General features: G+C 40.5%; 1 protein-coding gene across 1 annotated transcript in view; it reads left to right on the forward strand.

The window, feature by feature from the left end:
• The first annotated feature begins 481 nt into the window (after positions 1–481).
• MYO6 (myosin VI) overlaps positions 482–14,587 on the forward strand; it is a 121,579-nt gene continuing 107,473 nt past the window's right edge. The window contains exon 1 of the mRNA XM_032216291.1: positions 482–576. The gene's annotated coding sequence lies outside the window, so the exon portion shown is untranslated. The remainder of the gene's footprint in view (positions 577–14,587) is intronic.

Here is a 14,587-nt window from a genome sequence, read left to right on the forward strand (position 1 = left end):
CCCCAGCCAGCGAATGCTGGCTGGGGAATTCTGGGACTTGAAGTCCAGACATCTTCAAGTGGCCAAGGTTGAGAAACACTGCCCTACAAGAGCTCGCATATTCTCATCCTCTGAGCAAGGCCGACGGTAGCCAAGCCGACTGCGCATGCTCTGCCCGGCAACCATCGCATACTCCCCCCCCCCCCGCCTCCCTCTTCCCCCCCTTCTTCCAGCGCTTGCACTATCCAGACTTCTTCGCTGTGCGCGCGCAGTTCCCATCAGCGGTCCAACAACGGGGCTTAAGAGAGAAAAAAAAGGGCGTGGGTGGGGGGGGGAGGCGCGCGCGTTAAACTTCGCTCCTCTGTCTGCGCATGCCCAGCAATCCTCGGTATTTAGTCCTGAGTAAAACCACCCCTCCTCTCTCTCTCTCTCTCTCTCTGACCCTCCCTCCCCGTCTTCCGTGAGGTCAGAGGAGGCTCCGCCCCAATGCAAGCCTGCTCTAGAGACCGCGAGGGCGGAGCCAAGAGAAACCCCAGAGCCGCGCAGCGCTGGAGTTGAGGCGGCATCAGCTGAGGGACGGAGCGACGGTCGTGGCAGGTAAAACTTTTTTTGGGGCAGGGCGGCCGAGCCGGGCTGGAGCCGCAGCGGGAACTACTAGCCTCTTCCCCGCTCTCTCTCTCTTTTCTCCCGACTGACCCGCTGGTGCGTCTTGCCTTTTCGTCCCGTTTTGCATCCCGACTTTTCTTTTTTTTTTGCCCGCCTCTTTCCCGGCCGACGCGTCTCTTTCCTTCTTTCTTGAGCTTCTTCGGGTCTTTTCCCTGGATGTTCCCCCCCCTCGATATTGCCCCCCGGGGGAGTTTCTGGTTTGATGTTTGGACAGGTGGGAGGTTGGGGAAACCCCCCCCCCCACTCAAAAAAAGAAGTTTAAGGAGGTCTTCTAAAAAGCTTCGAAGAAGTTTCTGTTTGCTTTTAGTCGCCGCACTTTCCAGGGCTTTTAAGTCTCTTCTTAAATCTCATCGGCTCAGGGTTGACTCAGCCTTCCATCCTTCCAAGGTGGGTAAAATGAGGACCCGGATTGTTGTTGGGGGCAATATGCTGACTCTGTAAACCGCTTAGAGAGGGCTGAAAGCCCTATGAAGCGGTATATAAGTCTAACTGCTATTGCTATTCTTATCCTGAAGAGATGGGACAACCATTTGTCTGAAATAGCATAGGGTCTCCTGCTTGAACGGGGTTGGACTAGAAGAACTCCCAAGGTCCCTTCCAGCGCTATTCTGATTCATGACACGGAGGATCCACTGGAAAGGAGTATTTTATCTTCAAAAGCCATTTGTAGCCAGCGTATTATTCTTTTTTTTCTATCCTCGAAGGTGTGGACGCGTTTTATTCATTGGCCCTGGAGGGGTGTTGGTTACAGACTGTGAAATAAATGGATTTTTATTCTCTTGTCTTCAGTCTTCCCCCGATGCATTCCTCTCTTTATTCAAGGTGTTGGGTGGGAGTGATGGAAGTTGCAGTTCAACGTGTATGGAAAATATCAGGTTCAAGGAAACTGACGCACATAAGTATATATGAATGTTATATATGATTATAGAAGCCAAGGGTGGCAATTATTGAAAAATAATGACTCACCTTTTGCATTTAAATGGAGTATTTGTTCTGGGTAGGGAAGTGATTGGGCTGGGAGAGGTTGCAAAACTTTTTTTTTTTAATCCCCGAGAGAAAAAGTTGAAGTTCTTTCCGTTTTGAAAAAAATAATAATTTCCAATTCTTCCCTCAGTTTGCTTCCTTGGAGTAATAAGGTAAGGGAGGCATTTAAGAAAGAAGGGAAGAATTATTTAACCTTACCAACTAACTGGTATTTGCAATTGAGGTGGAGAGATTTTTTAAAAATGTTTTCTCATGTCCAGGATTAGGTGCTTCTTAAGTTTAAACTCTTGCAAAATATTAAAAACAGTTTCAGCGTGAGGAGCCAAAGTTATTCAAAGGTGATTTCTTCATAGGGATGGTGTTTTACCTGCATGTTCCCTAAACCAACATGCCATCTGAGAACAAATTCAGAATATGCTGATTAGTGTGTAACTTGTGTTGCTGGTGTGAGAAGAAAAATCCTGAGCCTTGACCAAAGGTAGAACAGAGAAGAAGAAAAAAAGGGAAAGAGGAAATGCTATGGGATTTATTGCAGTCAGGGAAAAGATAAGACTTTCTTATCTTTGTGCCACTAGAGCACAGACTTTCTCAAAATATTTAGAAATAGATGTGCTTGCATTGAATGAATGGTGCTTTTTTTCCCTTTGCTCACTGCACCTGCTTAATGTAGTCTATCTGCTGGAATTAAAAGGCAGAGTGGCTGAAGTCAAAGGCTGAAATATGAGGTCTTTACATGACAATTGTAATTTGTTGTATAGCACACCCTTGACAAGGTGAGAACCAACAGCAGGAAATTATGAAACTGTATTTTAAACTGCAGAGATAATTTTGAATTGGACAAATGAAGAAAAAACTGACAATTATCTTAAATTTATAGTATTTACAATAAAATGAACCAGGTAATAATTTGCATTTGTTGGTATTAACAGTTTAGTCCAGTTTATACAATTCTGTTTTCCAAAATTGATGGGATTTTTGTGTGTGAAGTTTTGATTTCCACATAGAAATTGGGGCTTCTTAACATATCAGTAAGTTCTTGTATTTTCTGTGGCAAGATCACTCTGTTGATGTTGATGTCTTTAAATTCCCTTACCTCCCTAAACAAATTTCTCATACCATCTTATTTAGTTTTGAATTTGGTAATTTTAAAATTATTTATACCAGTAAATAAAATGTGATCGTGAAATGTTGTCTTGGAGTTAAAGGAGTAGGAAACCAGTTCTCTATCTTTCAAAGGTAACACAATTGCTTTTTTTTGGACATCTGTTATCCACCTTTTCTCCGTATTCCATGTGATACCCCTGGGGTAGATTTCTCCATTGTGATATATTCATACTATCTTGGATGATGATAAAATACATTTATAAGTCACCCAACTTTGAATGTTCTATTTGGAAATTTTGGAATCTACATTTGCTTTCCAACTTACCTGGAAGGCATCTGATTGGGAAAGGCTGCTTTTTATATTTATAGAAATTGCAAATAATCTTCCCTTGGTTTTTTTAAGTGTTTAGACAGAAGTCTTATATTTTGTATGTATGCACAAAGATCCAAAAAGGCTCTTAATGCAGGGTGGGAGTGGTGTGTGCAAGAAACACCTGTTGCTGTAAAAAAAACTTACATACAGAATTTTCCCTAGAGATACAGGTTCCAGCAATCAGGTCCCAGTGGTAAAATGACTGGGAATTGCTTTTCTCTTTTGGACAGAAGAAAATAAACAACTGCCATCAATATGTTGCATTAATTGATTTAGAAGATAAAATATTGTTCAGTTTGTAACCACAACTTCAGCATCTGATCTCTAAATTTGCAATTCATACAGCAGGAAAGAAAGAAAGAAAACAAAGCCATTTCTGATAATTTTTCACACAGCTCGTGAAACCATTAAGTTGTAAAATGATCCGTGAACCTGAGCTGAAATTCAGGAGAGTACAAAGGTTGACAACTGAATGAAGTCTTCTTGTGCTGCAAGTATGACACATTAACAGGCCTTTGAAAAGTGATACTTTGCTCTCCAATCTACTTTCTGGAACAAAAGATCTCCCAACTGCAGAATACTGTTATAAATTCTTGATGGCTATTTGATATCTCTCTCTCTCCCCCCCTCCCTCTCTCCCTCTCTCTCCTTCTCCCTCTCCCTCTTTTATAGAATTGCACCATTATTTTCAATCACAATTCCTAAAATGGATTTTTCAAAAATAGCAGAGGTGCCGTTATTGGGAAGTAAAGCAGTGGAAACAATGGAAAGGATGATAAACCATTTAAGTTGCTACTTTTTCCTCTAGGTTGAAATTAGGGAAAAATATTGCAAATATTTTTTAAAGACATGCATTTAGTGCTTTAAGACAAAGAGTTGCTGATTTAATATTCTTGATGTATGAATCCTTTCACAACAGAATCTGTGAAGTGGCTTGGTTGTTAGACAGTTTATTGCATTCTATATTTTAGTTTGTTACATGAAAAAACCACAAAACTCTCTTAAGTTGCTGACTATCCAAGAGGCCAAACCAGTAACTGTAAAAGTTGAAAAACAACACAATTAAAAAGGCTTAGTGACCTTTTTCGATTTCCACAGGGAATAAATGATTCTGAAATATGTTTTGCTTAAAACGGAACCGTTAAATAACTTTCTCAGGAAAGTTATTTAAGTTTCTCATTCTGATCTTTTTCAAATGTTCCTTATTTAGCAAGTTATGGTTAAATAAACTGATTTAATAGAAGTGTCACTGTGTAAACTGTGCCTAACACAGAGGGATACGCATTGGAGACTCTTGTTACTGACTAATAAGGTGGGAAAAAAGCAGCAAAAAACTTAGGGTGTAAGCAGAAACTATCTCAGTCTTGAAAAATAGAAGGACATATCTATGTTTATCCATAATCCTACTCTGAAGTCTGAGATCCAAACAGAATCAAAATCACTAACTTTGCTTAACAACCACAATTGGGACCAGCAACTATGTTCCTAAGTGATATGGCTGTTAAACAAGACATCACATGACCACAACGGATTTACAACCCCACTTCCATCATAGTCATTAAGCGTGACATCATGTGATCATGACTTTCTATTTTACTGTCAGCTTCTCCATTGACTCTGCTTGTCAGAAGCTGGTTATGAAGCAAGGAAATGGTGATGATGTGACTGTGGAATGCTGTGATGGTTGTGAAGTGACCAAATCTTGATCACATGACTATGGAGATGCTGCAACAGTCGTGTGAGTTGGTTGTAAGCTGTGAGCTGATTGTAAAGTTACTTTTTTTGGTACCGTCATAGTTTTGGTCACTAAACAGAGCAGTTGTTGAGTGAGGATTACCTTTTCCCTCCTTGAGAGTTCGTTTTGGACAATGTGTTAAGAGGAAGCATTGGCTGGAAGATGTTCAGAGTATCTGATAATCCTTACCAACCCTTATCAAAGGGATGGCATAGAAGTTCTGCCTGTTCTGCTCATTGGATTCTGTATTGTTATAATGTTGGCTTTTATTTGTGATGGTGGTGGAGAAGGCTCTTGCGTATTCCTTGGACCAGCATAACACCAGACATGTCACAGGAAGGCAAACTGCATCTTGCTTATTTTGGCCATGTTATGCATGGGAATTCAGTGGAGAAAGCAATTGTGTCTGGAAGAATTAACGGTAAAAGGAAGCCAGGCTGCCAAAGAACATGATGGATGGACACTATTAAAGTTGACACCCAACAGGAGCATAGAGAAACTCAAAGAAGTAGTGCAAGATTGGAAGATGTGAATAGACCTGGTCCATAGAATCGCCAAGAATCAGACAGGACTGAATGGATAACATCATCATCATGTTGGCTATAGATGTTTCCATTCTTCATCAGAGGGTGGCAGGATGGGATCTGCTTAGACTTCTACTGCTCCCCTCTTTCTTTAATTAAACATCTTAAATATGAGCCGAGGTGGCGCAGTGGTTAGGGTGCAGTACTGCAGGCCACTTCAGTTGACTGTTATCTGCAGTTCAGCGGTTCTAATCTCACCGGCTCAAGGTTGACTCAGCCTTCCATCCTTCCGAGGTGGGTGAAATGAGGACCCAGACTGTGGGGGCAATATGCTGACTCTGTAAACCGCTTAGAGAGGGCTGAAAGCCCTATGAAGCGGTATATAAGTCTAACTGCTATTGCTATTGCTATCTTCTGCTTAGGCATCAAGGCATCTACTTTGGCTAACAGCCAAAGTTGCCATATCATGGCTCAGTGCATAATTCGGGTCAATCTGTATTACTGTTTTTCCCCCCCATACAGAACTGATTAAAATGGTGAATCAATAGAGGTGATTTAATGTGTCCCTGTTGGATCACTAACATCCATCCCCCCCACTTTTTTTTTGCTGAGAGAAGCTATTCTGTTGTATGTGATAACTCTTCCCTTTGCTATCGGTTGATGCTCTCCTAATAATGGAAAACTCCACTTGGATTTTACCTTAGGCATTATTTGAAAACCTGGGAGGTAAAGAACAGCTTCTTTAGAAAAGGAAATAGTTTAATTAAGAGCCACACTGCCATGCCCTCTTTTATCTTTTTCTCTTCATTCCTTTTTAAAGATAAGACATATTTGGCAGATATCTTTCAGACAAGGTCGTGTGGCTATCAAGGATATCTTTGCAAGCTGGAAATAAAGTTATGGGCACAGGGACAGGGATAGGTTTTGTTTCCATCGAATGAAAGGACTGATAAAAATGTGCTGATGTATGTACAAAAAGGAGGCAACTCTGTTGCAACTTCAAGCCTCTTGGAAGACTTGGTTTTTTAAGTCAGGCAAGCTTGTATTGCCTCTTGAGCAAAATAGCTTCTAAATAGCTTGTAGGTGGTCCAAAGGTATCATACTTTTCGGAGTATAAGATGCACCTTTTTCCTGCAAAAAAGAAGGTGAAGATCTAGGTGCGTCTTTTACACTGAATACAGCATTTTTTTGCCTCCCAAACCCCCGCCATCTTCACCAAAATCGCCATGCGTAGCCTTTAGGAGCCTTGCAGAGTGCTTTTGGGGGCTGGGGAGGGCAGATATGAGCTCAATTTTGCCCCCCCCCCAGCCCCAGGAGCACTCTATAAGCCTCCCAAAGGCTTTTCACGCTCTTTTTTTGAAAGGAGGTCGTCAGAGTGCAAAACCTTTTTTTCTTAATTTGCCTCTTCAAAATCTTGGTGCGTCTTATACTCCGGTGCATCTTATACTCTGAAAAATATGGTATGCCATGGTTAACATATGTTAAAACCTTGCTCACTTTTTTTGGTGAAGAGTACAGAGCTCATTTTTAAAATAGTTTATATTATGTTTTTGTCCAACCCTTTTTTTTCCAGTTTGCCTGCATAGAAACTAACCCGGGTTGCTTAGAGAGAATGGAATGGAATGGAATGGAATAAAATAGAATAGAATAGAATTCTTTATTGGCTAAGGGTGATTGGACACACAAGTAATTTGTCTTTGGTGCATATGCTCTCAGTGTACAGAAAAGGAAAAATGAAAAAGAAGTGTACTCTGCTGCACAACAATCTGCAATTCCATACTTGTTTCATTATTAAATATTCTGAAAAATTCATTGGATTAGATGTTATAGTAAAATAACCAACCATATAAAGAAGGAAAGGTTGAAGAACTTAGAATGTAATGTAGCTTCAAATTGGGATTGTATGGGAAAAAAGATGAAGGGGACCAAGAATTAAGTTTCCAAAGAATAATTTGTTTATATGTTAAAACAGTAGACAGATATGCGTTCTGCTGGTGGGTGGGAATCCTCACTGTGATGTAGTTCTTTCTTGTAATTCTCGGTCAAGATCTTTTGGGCTTAAAATAAGTCCAAATTCTACAACAAGAGATGCCAGATTGTGTCTGTAGTTTATATAATTTCTGTAAATTTGCATGATCTTACTTTGCATGACTTATTTTAAGTTTCTTAGACATGGGAGAAAAGGATAACAAAATAGAGTTTATACTGAAATTTAAAACTTAAACATTTCATAAATGATCGTAAGAGTTGTAAGAATATATTCTTTTAGAAGAAATATGAATATTATGAGGGGGATCATAATCTGTAGGAATACACAAAGACATTCTAGAGGCAGAAGTGGTTTTAGAAAGATATTCTTGTCAATCTTAACCACTTTATTTTCCTCTTTAGAAAAAGATGATTCAGATTTGTGGTCCACTTCAAAAACTAGGAACAAGTGAAACAAAAAATAGGGAGGGAGGGAGAAAGAGAGAGAAAGAGAAGAGAAAAAAGAAAAAAAAGAGAGAGAAATGCTAATAAATATATCGAAGAAGGGTTCCTAAAACATTTCTTTATCCATGTATATTTGAAGATATTTGAAATATTTCTAGGATGATTTTAAGTCAATTTCTCAAGTGCAGGGGGGAGGATAGGAGGAAAGTTTTCTTTAAAAAACCTGACTTGCCTCATTTAAGAAGGGTTTACATCGTTCTCTTTCTAGATCTTAACAGTTGACAAAAACTTTATTGAAACAGGCACAGCTGCAGACTATGCATTCCTTTGAGCAGCTTGGAAGCATATTGTTTATTTAGCTGCTTTGCATGAACATCATAACCTGGGATTTGATCACCGTTTTTGTGCACTGTCTGCAACAAGCTTCCTGTTTGGTGTAAGTGGAAAGAAGTTAATGGTAAATGTGCATCTGGTAGTTAAGTAATAGCAACATCAGTCTATGAAGATTCTGAGTCATCCAGGTCATGGTTGTCCCAAAGGTGCTTTTTTCAAGAGGCAACTGGACATTCTGATTTTTCTTTGAAAATGTTTCGCTTCTCATCCAAGAGCTGAAGTCCTTCCATTCCCCGCCATCCAGTCAGAGCTGAAGAAGTTTCTTGGATGAGAAGTGAAATGTTTTCAAAGAAAAACCAGAATGTCCAAGTTGCCACTTGAAAAAAGCAACCTTTAGAATCAACATCAATCACAGTTCTCATTCCTTAAAATTCTTTAGCCTGTTTTGTGGTACATAGGAATGTTTCCCCTTTCAGAGTTAGGGCAGTGATGTGTGATAAGAGTTCATGCATTGTAACACTCATTCATTTGCTGTGCTGTAATAAGGTTTTGTTTAATCCTGACAGTTACATGTCTTGAACTTGATTTGCAATCAAGTTGTGGTGGCTTTGGTTTGCTTTGCAAATTTAGGCACTAGCAAGTCTTTGATGGTGTGTTGGTTTCTCCAGTAGCCAATCTCAATTTACTGTATTATCTTCCAGCTCTTAATAAGAATTCATTCTAGAACCACGAATAAGGGGATTTAAAATTGGTAAATCTGCATTTGATTTTGGTCTGAGTATTTGAAAGTTGCCCTTGCTTGTACTTTTCACTTGAAACAGTAGTAGGTAAAAGACACTGTTTTGACCTCTCCTTTGGAGTAGTTGGGTTGATCTATGCTAGTGATGGCGAACCCGTTTTCTCTCAGATGCCAAAATCTGCCCACACCTGTAATTAAATGTCCCCCCTGCATTGTCCCCACCTGTGCATGTGTGTGTGACCCCCTTGCTGTCCCCTGCACATGCCACATGGCTTTCTTGGAGCCTGGGGAGGGCAAAAATGGCCTCCCCCTCCCCCTGGAAGCCCTCCGGAGGCAGGAGACAGCACATTTCCTGACTTCTGGTGGGCCCATTTTTTGCCCTCCCCTGGCTCCAGAGGCTTTCTTGGAGCCTGGGGAGGAAGATAAATGGCCCAACGGAAGTTCAGAAATGAACTTCCGGTGGGCCTGTTGGGCATGTTTTTCACCCTCCCTAGGCTTCAGGAGGCTTTCCTGAAGCGTGGGGAGGGCGAAAACGGCCTCCCTACACCCTCCAAAATGCTGAAAATCAGGTGGCCAGGGCTCATAAGCGTCCTGGAGTTGACATAGGGCAATGCATTGCGTGCTCTCAGATATGGCTCCGCATGCCCTTCGTCATCACGGATCCATGCCATGCTCTTATCTTGGTGTAAAGTTTCATATTCAGTAGACAAGGATCTGTTGAAGATGTTCAGTAACAAATTTCGGCCAGGGATCAAAGACAATTTCCCCCCTCCTAATTTCTTCATAGCAAAACTGTGTGGCTTGAATGTAAAGCAAGCTTTTCCTGCCTAGTGATTACTGTAGGGCCAGGGTGAACTTGAGAATTCTGGAAACTGTAATTCCCAATGCATCTGTGAGAAATGTTTTGAAAACATTCTACATGGAGAGTGGCCCTGTGAATGTGCTGCACTTTACAACATTTTTTCTTTTCTTTTTGTACATGTAACATTGCACTGCCGTTTTATTTGCTGACTTAGCAAATCTTTGGCTCAAGCCTGCCAAGCGTATTCTTTTCTTCTTCCATTCAATGGTGTCCGGTTCTTGGAAACTCCCTGGAAAAGTCCCTGCAGTTTTCTTGGGAAGGTTTTTTTCTTTTTACGGAAGTAGTTTGCCTTTGCCTAATTTCTAAAGCTGAGAAAAAGTGACTGGCCCAAAAGCTTGGCTTTGTGCTTAAGATGGGAGTACAGCTTAAGCACCCCCTATCTGTAGCCTGATGCCTTAATCACTCTCTCCAGTCAGGTTAAACGGCTCTCTTAATAAGAGTCTGATAGTGGTCATAGTAGAAATTTAACACCAATTGTTTCAGAGCTGACAGTCTGTTGCTGCTTCCCCCCTTCTTTTAGATGTTTGTGATGCATGATAATTTCTGTTAGTAGCTGTTTCTTAGCTTATCTGGTTATTCATTTTCTTTTCCACTTTAATTTGTTGCTAGATTTATATTTTGCGTTTTTCTTCAGGAGCCCAAGGCAGATGATACAGAATGGCTTATCCAGTTTCCCCCTGTAAGGTAGAATGGGGCTGACAATGGCTGGCAGAAAGGCAGTGGGGGAATGTCTCCCAGTCCTAGCCCAGCTCTTCAACATCCATTATAGCTCACGCTAGCCCAGGTTCCTTCTTCTGGACCTCAAAGAGAGAAAAGTGATACTTTGCCCTGGTAAATTTTTAATGAAAGCTGACTAATAGGAGTGGAGAGGAAAGTAATGGAGAAATAAAAATGATAAACTTTTACTTTTCCTGGTGTGTTGAATTTGACATGGATTTATTTATTGCATTTTCAATATGAAATGCCATTAGGGATCGCATGTAAGTGGCTCTTTAGAGTAAAATTTCAGCAATAAAGCTGGGCCAAAATAGCTCTGTATTTATTTATGTATTATTTATGACAGGTAATGGATTACGAAGGAAAATAGATACACTAAAACTGCCCTGCTTCTACTGGGAAGAGTTACTGAGTAACATGCAGTAATATTTTTGTGAGTTCTTTTGTACACATGTGCTTTGATGCAGAGATGGAGTCTAAAAGTAACATTAATGCATTTTCAAGGGGCTAAGGAAGCCAGCTTCATATGGTCCCTTTGCCCACTCCTGAAGGCAGCTCACTCATAATGTGTACCACATTTGTCCTTAAAGATCTGCTTGCATCCCAGGGTTACTCTGTGGCTGGTTAAGCCCAAGAACAGCCTTTTGCTATTCTGCCCCGGAAGTGTTTTCTCTCCCTTAGCAACCTAGAACTAAGGAGACACTTCCTAACAGTGAGAACAATTACCGTATTTTTTGGAGTATGAGACGCACTGGAGTATAAGACGCACCAATAGGTGCGTCTTCAGCTTGAACAGGCAAATAAAAAAAAAGTTTTTGCACTCTGCAAACCTCCCAAAAACGGCCCGTTTTTCATGAAAACAGGCTTGTTTCTTTTCCCCCCAAAAAAGACATGGAGGAAGCTTATAGAATGCTCCTGGTGGGGGCTGGGGGGGGTAAAATTAGGGGGCTTGCAGAGTGCTTCTGGGGGGCTAGAGGGGGCAAAAATGAGCAACAAATGGCCTGTTTTTTGCAAAAACGCACCTGTTTTTTGTAAAAAAAAAGGGGGGGCATGGATAGCCTTTAGGAAGCTTATAGTGCGCTCCTGGGGGCTGGGGAAATTGAGCAAAAAATGGGCTGCTTTTTGCTCATTTCTGCCCTCCCCAGCCCCCAGGAGCTCTCCAAAAGCTTCCTAGAGGCTATCCATGCCCTGCACAGTGGGGTTCAGGAGGCAAAAATGCTGTATTCAGTGTATAAGACGCACCCAGATTTTCAGCCTCTTTTTTGAAGGGGAAAAGGTGCGTCTTATACTCCAAAAATACGGTAAATTAGAAAAAAAGTAAAGCACTAAAATTTAAAAAAAATTGAAACAAATGCTTCTACCCCCTTCAACAGTTTTTTCACTTAGGCATTATTAAGAAATTAATGTGGTTCTGGTCCAGTTGCTGAGTTTGAACTGTTCTCTCCTTCCCCACTCTGTGCTCCCTGCCCACTCTTAACTGCTATTCATTTCTCCTTATGGCAGAAGCCAACCAACTGGTGTGGAATGGCTCCTTGCAGTGACTTCTGCATTGGGGAGTGATTGTTTCCCCAGTTGCTCCAACATAACTTCCTAGTCCTTTGTTTTCGTTTCAGCCACATTCTTCTGGCTTTCAAAATTTTGATTCCTTTCTATCAGCCAGGCACCTGAGTGGTAAATATACATTGTGGGGGTATGTTTCTGTGGGAATGAACAATAACAAAAAGGAAAAAGGAAACCATGCTTTGCTTGCAATAATTACTACTCCTAATGTCAACACTGATGATTCATTATCAGATGTCTTTACTCATGCAATATTGTAAAGTCAAATGGTTAATAATTTGGTGACTTTGTATAAATCACTGTAGTTATTGCAAGAAGAATGTATGGACAGAGGATTCAAGGCCATAATTAGTTACATTCTGCTTTAAAACTTTATTTAGCCAGCATGACTCTTGCCAAGGTAGCTAAGGATGATAGGAGTTGAAGTCTAATATATCTATAGTATAGTAGATCAGCAATAGTTAATACAATTTAAATCAAAAGGGTTCACTGCATTGCATTGATCTGGATAAAAGTAATGTCTCAGGTTCTTCTAGGAGACCATCCTAGAACATGGAGCTGGAAGATGGAGCTGGAGGATCCATAAATTTTATGTCATAGATGAAAAATAAAATACTATTCTGTTTTTTATCTCCCAAACATGATGTTGTAGAACTTGATTTCTTTTCATTTCTTCTTCGTCGCTTCCCACAAGATTCTTCACAATTCTTTTATAAATTCAATATATAAAAAGTATCCAAGTATTTCTTTTGATTTATTCATTGCATATGTCATGTTTTTTTCTTTTTTCTTTTCTTCTATAACTGTGATGGCGAACCTATGGCACGCGTTCCAGAGGTGGCACACAGCGCCCCCTCTGTGAGCCCACACACCATCGCCAGCTACTCTTCTGATTTCCGGTGGCCAGCTGATCTTTGCAAGTGTCGGAGCCCTAGAAACCCGAAGACCAGCTGGTGATTGCGCATGCGCACGCTGGAAACCAGAAGACCAGATGGGCAGTACACACATGTGCATTCTGATTTGGGCACTCAGTGCTGAAAAGGTTCGCCATCACTGTTCTATAACATCATTTAGACACAGTCTTTAAATGCAGACATTTCTATTGACATTATTAAAATTAACTTCTGACTCCATTGTTGAAAAATATCCTTCTATATGTCCAATGTGTTTCCTTTCTGTACAATAAATAGATTGTTAACAGAAGTTTTGAAGTTTAACTTTAGTTGTTAGTTTTATATGTTAACTATGTTTCCATAGTGGATAGATGGATGTCAGGCTAACTGGGTTGGGTAAATATTGTTATATAAATGTATAAATCATGTGCCTGCTTCACAAGGAGGAAAGAATTATTATCTTTGAAGTATATTTATCAGTATTCAACTGGGGGGAGAAATTATGTATATGTCTGTTTTGTTTATTTATTTTATGCACTCTATTTTTCGTGTAAGTCTTGCTTAGTTGGGTTTTGTTTTGTATAATTTTTTTTAGAGATTGTATTTAAATGTTTTGAATTTTTAAAAAATGTGAAAAAATATACCCAATGTGTATCCAAAAATATATCCAATTCATTCTGCAATTTTAAGGCAGGTCTATATGCTCTAATTGTAATCTTTAGTTTCCTCTAGTTCCCCCTAGTGTGCAATCTTTTAAAAACTATTGTATATTTTTTTATAAAAAATGAAAACAAAAACGGGGGGGGGGGGTAGGGGGCTTTGCTTTTCTAACAGGTTTTGCATATCCCCTGGGAAACTCCTAAAATTCTGGAAGTTTTCAAAGAGGGTTTCTAATACAGCAGCGGTAGGCTGACCAGTAAAAGAAAAGGGGCCTTGTATGTATCTTTTATAAATACCAACACAGAAAAAAAAAACTAGTGTATTTTTTTTTAAAGTAGGCTTTTTAATGGCCAAATTAATTTAGTCTCACTTGGAAACAGATATATGGTGCATTGGGCTCTGGACTGTTGAATAAGGGTGTTATAAGACTTCACTGTGCAAACTAATTCTGGGAATATATCAGTGGTGGGTTGTTTCGGTTGGAACGGGGCCGGCGGCGTCCTCATGCACGTGCGCATTTCACGCATGCGTCACAGCGCCTGCGCGATGCTCCAGCAGCTCACGGAGAATCACACAGGCGCTGTATCTACCATCCAACTGCTCGCGGAGAATCGCGCAGGTGCTGTATGTGCCATGCGCCTGCGTGGAAGTTCAGAAGCCTTCAAAGACTGGTAAGGAGCGCGGGCGGGCGGGTGGGCCCTTCGCCGTTGCCGGAAGTTACTTACTTCCGGGTTTGCCGACTAACTGGTTCGCAGGGACCGCCGCGAACCGGTTGAAACCCACCCCTGGAATATATAAAAAAAGTAATTTCTATGCAAAATAGCCACATATTACCTCAGTTTTTTAAATTCATATTGAATATGCAATTCCCTCCCTATCTAGTTATGGTTGATGCTGTATGTATTGCATCAGTACATACAGCATCATTTTTCAGATGAATTAACAGCCTGCCGCATAGCCAAGGCTTTTGATTGAACTTTTCCTGTTATATTGTATATTTTCGTGGTCTTATTTGAGAATGGTGC

This window comes from Thamnophis elegans, chromosome 4, assembly GCF_009769535.1.
Source record: "Thamnophis elegans isolate rThaEle1 chromosome 4, rThaEle1.pri, whole genome shotgun sequence".
NCBI lineage: Eukaryota > Metazoa > Chordata > Lepidosauria > Squamata > Colubridae > Thamnophis > Thamnophis elegans.